At 31.7% G+C, this 12,843-nt stretch overlaps 1 long non-coding RNA gene across 1 annotated transcript; it reads right to left on the bottom strand.

Annotated features, from left to right (window-relative positions):
* Positions 1-19: 19 nt before the first annotated feature.
* LOC135680796 (uncharacterized) lies at positions 20-11,439 on the bottom strand. Its single transcript, XR_016144854.1, has 12 exons — positions 11,140-11,439; positions 10,467-10,537; positions 10,256-10,337; positions 9,857-9,920; positions 9,588-9,646; positions 7,614-9,304; positions 7,200-7,270; positions 6,009-6,589; positions 5,565-5,646; positions 4,744-5,277; positions 4,208-4,250; positions 20-3,569 (listed from the first exon to the last, which is right to left on the bottom strand). It is a non-coding gene; the product is annotated as an uncharacterized LOC135680796 (long non-coding RNA).
* Positions 11,440-12,843: the final 1,404 nt, after the last annotated feature.

The raw sequence follows: 12,843 nt of genomic DNA, 5'->3' as shown, positions 1-12,843 counted from the left end.
TTTGTTCAATCCTTGAAACTTGGTAAAGATTTCAATGGAAGTCTCCAATAATTACAATTGGAATTCAAAAGATATTCCCCCGGATTTCTATTGAAAACTCTTCTGAAATTGGAAAAAGAGTTTCGGAGATTCTGGTGGCAAAGTCCCCCGGCTTTCTATTGTATTCAGCCAAAAACCTTGGCCGCGACTGGTGGCTGAACCAAAGGCGGCTTGGAGCCGCAAATGATTGACAGCTCATTGTTTTCAACCAATCAGATTGCTCCATTTCAGCCCTTTTGGTGGCTGTGGGCAGGAGCCGTCACCTACAAATATACCAATTTTGAGCTAGCCCTTGGCCGCGGAGGGCCACCATTGTTTATTAACCAATCAGATTACGCTATTTTGGCCCCGCTCTATTGTATTTTCAACCAATCAGAACTCGCTATTTCAATTATTCTATTGTTTATTGACCAATCAGAGCATGCTATTTCTCTATTGTTTTTGTTTTGTTTACTAGCCAATCAGGTGCCTCTAATTTGCCCGCCTGGCCTCGTTTTCGCTTTACAGAAAGACGGGGGTTCAGTAGCCTCGTTTGTAGCAGTAGAAAGACGGGGGGTTGAAAACAATTCAGTTCGATTTTCTCCACTTCATTCAAGCGATCTTACTCTACTTACAATTTAATGTCTACTCTATGTGCCGAGGAGACTGTTTTCAGTCGGGGTTTGTCTTAGCATGGTGTTTTAAGCAAAGGGTTAACAAGAGGAAAAAGAAGTTCCCCTTGTTAACCCTCTGATTAAAACACCGTGCTAAGAAAACCCTTTCAATGTTGAGTTAGGGGTTATGTAAACATGGCGTTTTAAGCAAAGGGTTAACAAGAAGGACAAGGCCCTCTTGGTAACTCTCCGATTAAATCGCCGTGCCATAACCCCTAACGCAACACGGAAAACAGTCTCCTAAGCATACTACAAACTAAATACAAAAATTAAACTACAATTACAAACAAATCTAAGTAGAAACGAAAGGACTTATCCTAAAAACAGACGAGAACAGGCGCCTTGCTCACATCCATTTAGAGAATAAGCCCAAACTTATGATTACAATTCGTTAAATTGAATAAATAATGCACTTTCTCGCAAACTAGTATATCGTATAAGGGATATGACTTGAACGGGAAAATTAAATACACACTTAGCAACTGTATGTGGCTTATTTCTTATAAAGGAATTAGTTGTCCAGCGATGAAACTCTAAATGGGCTTATAGAGAAATAATAGACTTAAGGTAAAGGGTAGGGGAGAAACCAATATCTTAAATTGATGTTTATACTATATGGAAATAGAGGGACCTTGCGGTAAAGGGTAAAGGGTAGGGGTAAAGGGTAGGGGTAAAGGGTAAGGGGTAAGGGGTAAGTTAAACGGTAGTGGGAGAAACGATAGCTTCAATTAACGCTTATATTATAGAATGAAATTAAGGTACCTTACCGGGTAGCGAAAGACATTGTACGGGTGACTCAAACTCAAAAATGCTCCTTAGTTGGATTTGATACATGTAGTAGATTACTCGATTGCTTTGGATCCAACGGGAGACTTAAAAACCTTCTGCTGTCTTGGTAATAGAGCCGAACTTGCGAGAAAGTACCAATTCAAAATTAATAGTAATCTACTGTAATACTCTAATATTCAAGTCCAATATCGACAAATTGTTCGTAAGTCTTCAAATTCTTGATTCCAGCATAGTTCTGCATCCAGCAATTGCTTCTCTCCACGCAAATCTCCTGAAAAAATAATACAGAAGCCAGCAATATCGAAGTTCCATCGAGGAAATAATTCAATATGACGTCATTGCAAAATATATAATCAATTAGTCCAAGATAAACATTGAAATTTCTCGACCAAGTAAAGGCCTAAAACAACTCATACGTTTTCTAGTTGTTTTCAAGAGAACCAAGCGACGGAACAAATCAAGCTTGACCTCATGATCTGACAAACAATAATTTTGATAGAAGCTAAACGAAACTTCGTGCAATTATTCTTCCCCTGTACTCAAGAGACCCTTGGTCTCCAGGCAGGTCAACATCTACTTCTTAGGCATCTCCAGTCCCTGAAACTATGAATTTGCATTGCCTTCCCTTTTCTTACAATAAGCAAAGAGAGTTTTTGAACTTAAACCCGCTACTTTTATTAATCATACCTAACATTTTGGTCACATTATATCAAATATTTGTCCTAATGTAACAACACTGTATTTTCTATGAAGAAAAATTTCCCATTGCCAAAATTGCCTTGCACGTGCTCTGTACAATTGTCATGTGCTCAACAAAATTCTCTTGGGAATTCATAGACCTTTGACAAGATTTATAAGGTTGGAATGCATTAGAAAAACAAAGTCACTTAGAAAATTCTAATGACTAAATTTTGATAATTTCTATATGTTATTTTCATTGGATTTTCATAAGGCAACATTTCAATAATCTTCATATGGAAAATATTTCCTAATTTTTCTATGTTCTTTGCAACTTATGTTTCGACTCATAAAAATGAAAATGCTGTTTCTTTCTGAAAGTCTTTAGGACATAGCACTTAATAAAGAAATTTGAAGAAATTAAGATTTTTTAGAAGATATCGACCTTCGCTCTCGCTGTAAATTTCCCATCTCAGCAACACCCCTTTTCTTCCAAAAAGCAAAAACCAAACACACACTCCAACCAACCAAAAGCAACCAAGCCAGACACCCCAAAAACTCAACATTTCCACTAGCGAAAGCAAAGGTCGATAAAATTGCAAGATTTTGGACTATTTGAGACGATTTTTTGCATTTAGAGTTTTTTTAGAATGACTATACTTGGATTGGCTTTTAAATGAACAATTTTAGAATGATAACACATTTGTTTGAAGGAACCCTTCAACATACTCTATCAAAAAATGTTTGAAAAAGAATTAGAAATCCTATCCAACTCTTAACAATGCCGAAGAACTTATGATTGATCTTTGAGGTCAATAAGATAATATTTTGCTAGAGACCTTCTGACAATTCGTCATTTCTTAAAACTTACACTCTTTTTAAAATCGTTTTTCATTTATCTACCTCGAGAAAGAAAAAAATACTAACTTTGTTCTCAAAAGTGTTTTGAAATCATGCTTTGGCTTGGGACAACTTGGAATATTTGTGATATTTATTGCCTAGATTTGCCTAGATTTGACTTGGAAAACGTGACTTTTAGAAGAAGCTTTATCCAAAAAAGCGCATGAAATAAATTTGCTTTTCAAACACAAATGCTTTTCTTTCTATACATTAAATAATTATGAGTTCAAATATTCGTAAAATTGGTACAAACGGCTGAATTAAAAGTAAATATTTAACATAATTTTAGACTGGGAAATAATCCGAGTGTATTTTGGTATGCATATCAGGCTTTTCCTAGATTCTTTTCCAAAGACAAGGTTCTTGACAACCAAAGACAGCGATAAGAACTTATTAAAGATTTATTATCCTTGTAATACTGCTTTGTTTGAAATACTGTAAATGAAATGCGCTCACCGTTCGTTTTGTAAATGGCTTTCTCATCTTCCAGCGATGAAATTGTTGTCCCTCCTAAAAAGTATTTTTTCATGCTATGAGCGATGCAACAAGCAAATAATAATTTTGCAAATAAAAATTGTAACTACAAATGATGATTTTACTAAAAATTAACCCTAAAATAAACTTTTTATGATATATTTCTTTTAGTTTGATTGAAAAATAGTTAATTTTTTGTCATAAACATTAGATGAAAAACCATGTTAAGTCCAGAAGAATGAGCAACAAAAAAGTAGCTAAACTTTACAGATAAGCAGCCCACTTTGAATCGATAAAAATATCTGATTAAGATGTAATGATGAACACAAAATAAACACAGATATTGAAATTATAACATGTTGTAAATCTATCCAATATTCATTAAATTGACTGCAGTTTGGAAAGTATAATGAAAAAATAAATTTCAAGAAAATGTACAAGTTCAGAATAGTTCTAATCTTATGTTTTTATTGGATCAATAATTCAAAATTAACTTCAAATTGCTTAAAGAATTGAAGCCTTTGTACCTTGGAATACGGTGTAATGGAAAAAGAAGAATTTTCTAGTATTACATTTAAGTAGATTGAATGATATTATCTTCAGTAATTCGTAATAAGCTTTATTGACTAATTCTTAAAATTATCAACAGACGCAAAATATTGCAAATTACTCACCAATATTGTAATTTTGCTGCATTATTACCACTTCATTATAACTCTGAAAGAGAAATAGAATAAAAAAATAGATAACACAAAGGCATTTACTACTCAACAAGTATTCAGTACCAAGTACACAGTACAGTACCATCTATTCCTTGCGTTTTGCCTAGCTAGTTAAAAAAGGTTGGCTCAATTGTCTTTCAAGTTTATTTCTAGTGTTCACAAAGAGCCATAAACGTAGAGGCCGGATAACGCGGAGGCATGTTCTTTAACACTTTAGAAAAACAGAGGTGATGTGCATGTTTGCAGCTCATGGATAAGACTTTTTTTGCCTACACGTGCACCCCCCCCCCCCCCCCCCTACATTTAAAATGCTCCAGGTATATATGTAAAAGAAACAAAGTAGAAATTAGTCTAGATTATAAATTATATTGCCACATTTATGTTATGAAGCGATGTTCTTCGAAATTTCAAATCTGGATGACAATAGCAATGGGTTTTTATCTTATTGCAGAATTTCATTAATTGATTTTATCTGACTAAAAACTTACCAATATTTCATACAGACGTCTGTCCCAATGTCTTTGCTGCTAAAAAAGGAAAACCTACGAAGCATGGTATGAGAATCACTAAGAATTACAGAGATTGCATGCAAAAAACCTCCAGAAAAATGAAAAACTCAATCGCCACACCTGAAAAAAAAAAAGAGTTAATGAATATGAGTAAAACAGCCAATCGATTAAACAGTATATCTTAGATAGCTCTACATTTTTAGATATTTTGAACAGATAATAAATGAATCATTTATAGCTGATTGTCCACTTTTTCAAATATTAGAAGACAGTCAATAAAAGAAGGTATTTTTCATAGCCTCTAACAGCATCAAACAAAGACCTGTTATTTCTTATTTTGGCTTGATCGTTGTATTGCTATTAATGATTAGTCTTTCAGAGTGAGCATTTATGTTATATATGAAGACAAAAGATGTGGAAAATTGCATAAGAACCCACCTCAAAGTAAGCACTGCTTCAGTTCACCTTTAAGTCACCAGGTTTTGCTTCAGTTCATCTTTGTTCAAATGAATTCTAAAAGGTATTAAAAACATCACAAATAACTAGCAAGATTGACATTATGCTAAAACAAGAAGATATTGTAACATTTTGATGAATATATGATATAAATAGTTGTAATTCCTTGATACTTTCGATATCTTTCGTTTTAAACTAAATTTTAAAAATTTCTTGCTTGCATCGAGAAAATATAGAGTCGATCTGAACAAGTCACAGGCCGAATAACCTGATGTATAATTCTATTCAATAAATGATTTTTAAAATTACATATAAAGTTTGAAAAAAAAGGTACTAGAAATTACCTCAAGCAGATAACAATCGTGGTAAGGCACTTCCTGCTTTATCTTCCCGTTATGATCTCCTTCAAGGTTTTAGATCTTTATTCTGCAGAAAAAAAACAGTCACAGGTAACGTAAGTGTTCTGTATATGGTCGAGTTATAACTAGAAGCACTAGCATTTTGGCAAGAGCTCGTTGTTCAGAGGATACTCGGTTGGTATTTAATTTAATGAATATTTAATGAATATTATCGATTAAGATTATTTCAAATTTTTACAAGGAAAACGTGGTAGAAAATGGCTTACTTAAAATTCCTTATGCATTGCTCCATTTTCTAAGATAAAAGAATGTTCTTAGAAAATTATTATAAACATGTTGAAATTAACAATGACTTTTGTAGGCAACTTATGAAAACATGGAAAAATAATTGCAAAAGTCTAACAGTGATTAAATCTGACAGAGACATACCATTGTTCTATCTAGACATTTGCTGCATTGTCTTTCAGCAGAAAATTCTCCAAAAAAATATCTGAAAAAAGCAAAACCTAAGAACAAATTATATCACAAAAAGTGAAAAAATTGCATCCGAAAAACTGGTGAAAAAGTCCAAAAAAAAAATTCGACCACCACACCTGAAAAAGAAAAACAAAGTTGATAATTACATGTAAACAAATAAATGCTTTCTAATTTGATATCCGAAACAATCTTATAATTTTTGATATTTTCTTCTGATTTTACAAGTGTTATTATAGAAAAGCAATAGGTATATCTTAATGAATGTTTATTCCTTAGAAAGAGTCTTGTCATATATTGAAAGACAAAGGTATTTTTTGGTACCATCTAGCAACATGTATAGGCTTCTGATATTTAGTAGGCTGGAAAGATCGTTGCATTAGTTCTAATGACAATTCTTTTAGAGTAAATATTAATCTCATTTTTCAAAATGAAAGAGATTGAAAATTTCATTAGAACTCACCATGAAATAAGCTTTGCTTAATTTAACCACTTTATCCATTTTTCGTTTAGTTGAACTTTGTCTTACTCAATTTCTAAAAGTATAAAAAGCATTATGAATTGCTAACAAGTTTAAAGATATTCTAAAACAAGAATATATTATAAAAGAATGATGAAAGTATGACACACCAAAGAGTTATTTAATGATAAACGACTTTCGTTGAAAAAAATAATAAAATCAAGATTTTTGTCTGCCTTGAGAGAAAAATGAAATTTATCTAAAGTTTCACTAGCCGAATACACTTTTTTATAAGAAACTGACTATAAGAAACGAGTACTTGACAGTCAGAAAAAATTAAGAAACTTAAGTACTCAAAGCAAAAAAATTAAGAAACTATTAAATCGTGATAAAACTGAGAACAACAAAATTTTGTAAAATCCAATAACAAGATTGCCCTGTTGGCCTAGAACTAAAGACACAGGGGATAAAAACATACATCCCACAAATACAGCATCGGAACGGAAACGGATCTCTTGAAGTGGTAAAAAAAAGGTCACGAACATTTCATAATATCATTCATGACATCATAATTAAGAAATTCTTAAGAAACATCGACCTTTGCATTGCATTTAAAGATATCATTGCATTGATAATAGTTGAAAATGGAAAAGAACTAAATCAATTAAAATGTTACAAGAAATTACCTCATGCAAATAAGTAAAATTGTGAGGCATTTCCTTCAGTTTTGATTTTTTTCAGTTTATGGTACTTTATTCTGTAGAAAAAAACAGTAAAGTGTAAAATTCGTGCTCTGTGTGTGGTCTAGCTATAACTAAGAAAGCTGGTATATGGGCAATCTCTCATTAAGTGTCCTGAAGGTACTTGGTGGATTGAACACTTGACGAATATTGACGGTTAAGTTTATTTCACATGTCTATAAGTAAAATATGTTCCAAATTCTTTAAGCAGAGCTCCACTTTTAAGATAAAATGATGGTCTTAGAAAATTAAAGATATATTGAAGTAAACAATGATTTTTTTTAAAACGCTGATGAAAGCTTAAAAATATAAATTAAAAGTCAAACATTTAAATAAAACTGATATTTAAATAAAACTTACCATTATTCTATCCAGACGTTGGATGTGTTGCCTTTTCTACAGATAATTCTCCAGAAAAGATTATGTCTGAAGAAGTAAAACCTAAGAAGCATTTTTGTCATTTAGAGATAAAAAAGGTTGCATGCAAAAAGTAGCAACTTCCTTCAGAAAAAAAAAGCTCGAGCACCATGCCTGAAAAAAGAAAGAACATAAGTAAGATTAAGATTAATTATAAAAATTAGATTAATAAACATAAGTAAAAATGATTGCTTCTCATTCTATCTTTCGGAGAGTTCTATTTTTGAGATAGTTTGATCAGATTCAAAGTTAATAACATAGGTTAACTATTATCATTCATAACCGAGTTTGTTTTGTTTACAGAATTTGTTCAAGCATTGCAAGACAATGGTATATTCAATATTTTGACAGCATTTACTATCCTTGACTTGCCATAAAAACATATTCAAATACGACTTATAGAGCCGGTTAAGATGGTAATGACAAGCCTTTATCGATAAATATTTGTCTTTGCAATTACAACCATTTTGAAGATTGCGCAAGAACCCACCTTTGGATAAATTCAAATAACCACTGCTTCAATTCATCTTTTGATCAATCAGATGCTTGATTCATTTAGATGAATTTTATTTCTGAAAAATATGAGTGTTATTAAGATCAGGCAAGAGATACGAATACTCTAAAACATGTGAAATATATTATCTATATGTATATCCAGCACCTATTTTGAATTTAGGATGTTATACTGAGAAATTGTTCCTTGAGGCAATGCCAAAACTAAGCATATCAAATTGTTTGCCTGCTTCAACGATACAAATGCTTTCAATAAATATAAGAACTTCATAAGTTTGATAATTTTGTGTATAAACTATTTGAAAAGTAACTTTCAAACAAGGACATATAGACCCCGTTTACACTGTCCCGTGCAAGTTTGGAACCGTGACAAAACTGTCGCGGTTCGCCTTTGCGTTTACACTAGCACTGTGGAACCGTGACGATTTTGCTCTGCTATCCGGAACAGTTTTGACCCTGCTTTGAAAGCGAACGAATTTTGTACCGTCACGGTTCCGTTTTTGAACGGGACAGTGTAAACACCTATCCGAGACGATTTTGTCACGGATTCACAAAGAGGTCTTTTGTATGGCTGTTTCAGGTAATCGAGACTTTGATTGTGGCGTAACTACGTTCTCAAATTCTGAAGAAAAGGGAATTCTGAAGAAAAGACGACCACAGAAAAGGCTTGTAGTGTTTCCCAGTCCAAGCCTTGATTGGACTTGGCAGTTTTGTAGTCTAAAATAACACTGAAAATTAAAGCCACCTTGTCTTTCGTCCAAGTAAAGTTTTAATCGGCCTTCCGCTCCATTTTAACTCACAATAAAAATTCGATTGTTGACTTCAGCGGCAAAATAAAAGCCTTGGTTGACTAAATACAGCTTCTTCTAAACAATGTTCTACCATTAAATTAAGGTCGTACCGGTACAGTGTAAACGGAACGGCTAAACGGAACAATTTGGAACCGCGACAGTGCAAACACTTGCGAACCGTAACGGTACAAAATTGTCCCGGGACAGTGTAAACGGGGTCATACAATGACAATTTATTAGAAATAAACTGACGCAGAAATGTGCCTCTATCATCCAAGTGACGTTTTTTCTTTTCCATTATGGTCCCCTTTCAGTTTTTGATATTTTTCTCTGCAAAATAAAGCGTGAGGTCAAGTTACATCTAAGGCAGATTACCTTAAGGCGATCTACTTTGAAAGTGAATGAGCATATCACATACTTGATAAATATTGTCGTTGTAGCTTCTACAAGCTCTTACAGAAGCAGGCCTTGATAGCCAAATTAAATTTATATTTAAATGGATTACCTTGGAAAATAATAAATTATTTGAAAAAACAATATTTGTTTAAACAGTATTAGATGCGTAAGATCCGATTTGATCTAATTATTGATTAAATCTGATAAAAAAACTTACCATCTTTTATCCTGACTTTTTTCCTATGTCCTTTCTACAAAACTTGTTTCTGAAAAAGGCTGTTGAGTATATAAGAAAAGCAAAAAATGCGAAGTATCATTCATTAACGAAACTGTATATAAAATATCTCACCTGAAAAGAAATAAAAGAAATAAAAGAAATAATAAGTATTTTTCTCTATAAAAGATGCTGATTTTGTTCATCTGAATTAATAATCGATGCTCTTTATAGTGATCAGAAAACTTTAAGGATACTGTAACAGAACCCACCTTTGAATATATTCAAACCTACACTGCTTTCAAATAATTTGCTTCGTTGAGTTCCAGCTTACTTCTGAAAGGGTAAAATGCAATGATAATAGCAGATGAGAGCTAACAATATTCTTAAACATAAACAAATATGCTTTGATTGTTCAAATAAATGGACTATTTCTTCAGATACCATTCTCGTTCGAAATTACGGAACTCAAGCTTGTAGCTTGCAGGCCCAAAATATAAAGTACACTTCTGTTTGAAAAATTATCAAAACAATCTCACTTAAGAATAAAAGTTTCACTGTAAAGACTTGCAATTCAAAATTGAATGTCTATTTTTTGCAATGACAATCGATTATTAACATACTCTTGAACCTACAAGTAAAATTAATTTGTTTTTTATAAATTTCCTTACCAGTTTATGATTTTACAAAAAACATTACTCGCCATTTTGAAACTCAAAAGATTTTGCCAGTTTTTTGCGGAATGATGAAAACCTGAAATATGATATGAATTTTCAAAATTTCGATCCAGAGCATAAAAATGCTTCAAAATTGTAAACAATACCTGATAAAAATAGAAAGATATAAAATCAGTGGTTTTTATACTTTTGCTCAAAATCTTACCCTCCAATTTTTCCCAGGATTCCTAACTTTATCATATCAGCTTCTTGTAAAAGACTGGACCAAGTTGAAAGCTGAAATGGCAGAAAATTTGATGACAAAAATTGGCAGATTTTAAGGAAAGCCTGTTTTAAAAGAAGATTTTCATTAAATAAACATCATTATTATTAAAATATTTACTCGCTAGTAAGAATGTGATAAATTTCCATTTATAATTAAATTTATAACTATGACTCAATACGAAAAGATATTCAATCAAGCAAAGTATGGAAAATTGATCCAATTACGCTAGACTAAAGTAGGCATTTAATTTGCTTAAAACGCCATGTTTTGAATCACACTACTCGAAAAGCCAAATAATGGTGACAAAAATTCATACTAGTCGAATTCCAAATGAATTGTCTTAGAGCTCTTTGCATAATGAATTCCGAATGAATTCCAAATGAATTGTCTTAAAGCATCCTTTACACACCAAAGAAGGTGACTGTCAAGATCGCTCAATATGAATGTGATATACTGTTACAGTACTTGAAATACTTTTTCAGAATTTACTTTATTAGATGAATATATAGTCTAAAAGAAAATCAAGTTCAAGCAAAATAATTGAACTACATAGCTTGAACTTCTATAATATTTTTTAAATCAAACATTTGAGTAATTGTGTAACAAAATTCACCTTTATTCTGTACTTTACCTTCTCCAAAGAACTCCAAAACTAACAGATCAGTTGAAAAACTAGAAAAACTTAAAAACTGATTAGTTTTCAAAGTTGAAAGGAAATTCACAAATCATTAAAATGAGAAATTAATATTTCTATTTGAAAATTCTGAAAATTCCAGAAATGAATTGATTCCTTCATGGAGACAGCCTAGGATCTGATGGTTTTTTCACATTTTCTTAAATAATTTGTTATTAGATATATTTTCGAATATTAATCAGAGTTTCTAACATAAAAAAATTTCGAAAACTGTAAAAAGTAAATTTGGAATTCAAGTCACTTATGGTTTTTAAGCTTGAACATACTTTCATATATTACTTCATCCTATGTTAAATATTATATTATTTTGCTATATAATATAGAGAAAAATTTTAAAAAAGTGCGGTAACTGAATCAAAATATTTTTGAAAAAAATCAAATATGAGACTAACCTTAAATGATATAGCATTCACAGTGAAAAATACCTTTTAAAAATTCGATTAGAATCATTTTCAAAGTTTCAGAGTATGAGTCAAAGATATGTTATAGCATAAAATGAAAACATGCTACATTCAAGTCCTTTACAGAAAAATAATTTACAGCTTTCATATAAACATTGTAAGTCATGATCTTCAGGTCTGCCTTTTTTATATTTGCAGATTAATTGATTTTGAAAACTTTTCTGCAGCTTTATAGCCATTTTCTAAAAAACCTAAGCATATCTAAAAAACATATCTATATCTAAAAACCTAAGCATATCTATATCTAAAAAAACCTAAACTTAAATAAGTGTTTTAATCAAATTTTCGCTCTCCTTAAGTTGTTTAGATATTTCCTACGCCTTTGATAAGCATTTTTACAAATTATTGAATTTTCTTGCATTTTGGCACATATTTTCTGTGTTTTTTATTCCCTGCCCATTTGACAGTTTTAGTTTCATTTTTTTAAATTCTGAAAGTGCTTATTTCCCAGGTTTTAAAACAAGCATGATTCCTAAACTTTTGGTCCATTAGAAATATTCTGTGACCGCAAGCCTCGCATCCAACCGCCAAAAACTAACCTCGCAACAAAACCACCTCTCAAACCCGAACGACCTAGACCCAGCCACAACCACAACAATCTCCAGGAACCAAAACTTTCTTCAAAATATATCTAGTGAACCAAAAATTTACAGAAAATGCAAGTTTTATAAAAGGGCAAACTGCTTAGGTCTCAAAGCTGTTTCTCATTAAAAAATTGTGGAAATAATTCAAAAATTTTGGACTAAAATGTAAAGAAACGTTTTTCACAATGACGATTTCTTTCGAAATTAAGTTAGTAAAGAAATTAATTCAGTACGAATTTTGATATTTCATTGATCTCTTAATGGAAAACTTAAAACCTCTCCAAAAAGCAAATTGTTCTTATTTCTCCCATGCAATTTTCTTTGCCATATCTTTGGGATTTTTAGCAATGGTTATTAGGAAATTGTTCTGTTATATATTCAGAGTGCTTAAATCTCGTTAATCAAATCTCTCAGGGTAATCTTTCAAAACTTAATGCTATAGAGAAATGTATGACAATGTTTAGAACTCAATACTTTGGTAAATCAGAAAACGCTAGGCAGAAAATTACAATTTGCATATTAGCAAAAGACTATTCTAAATCACTACATAAAAAAGATATTATATTATAATGTGCATA

Source organism: Rhopilema esculentum, chromosome 18 (genome assembly GCF_057945365.1).
Source record: "Rhopilema esculentum isolate cy_ngs chromosome 18, ASM5794536v1, whole genome shotgun sequence".
Lineage (NCBI taxonomy): Eukaryota > Metazoa > Cnidaria > Scyphozoa > Rhizostomeae > Rhizostomatidae > Rhopilema > Rhopilema esculentum.
This window is presented reverse-complemented; position numbering and strand designations above follow the sequence as displayed.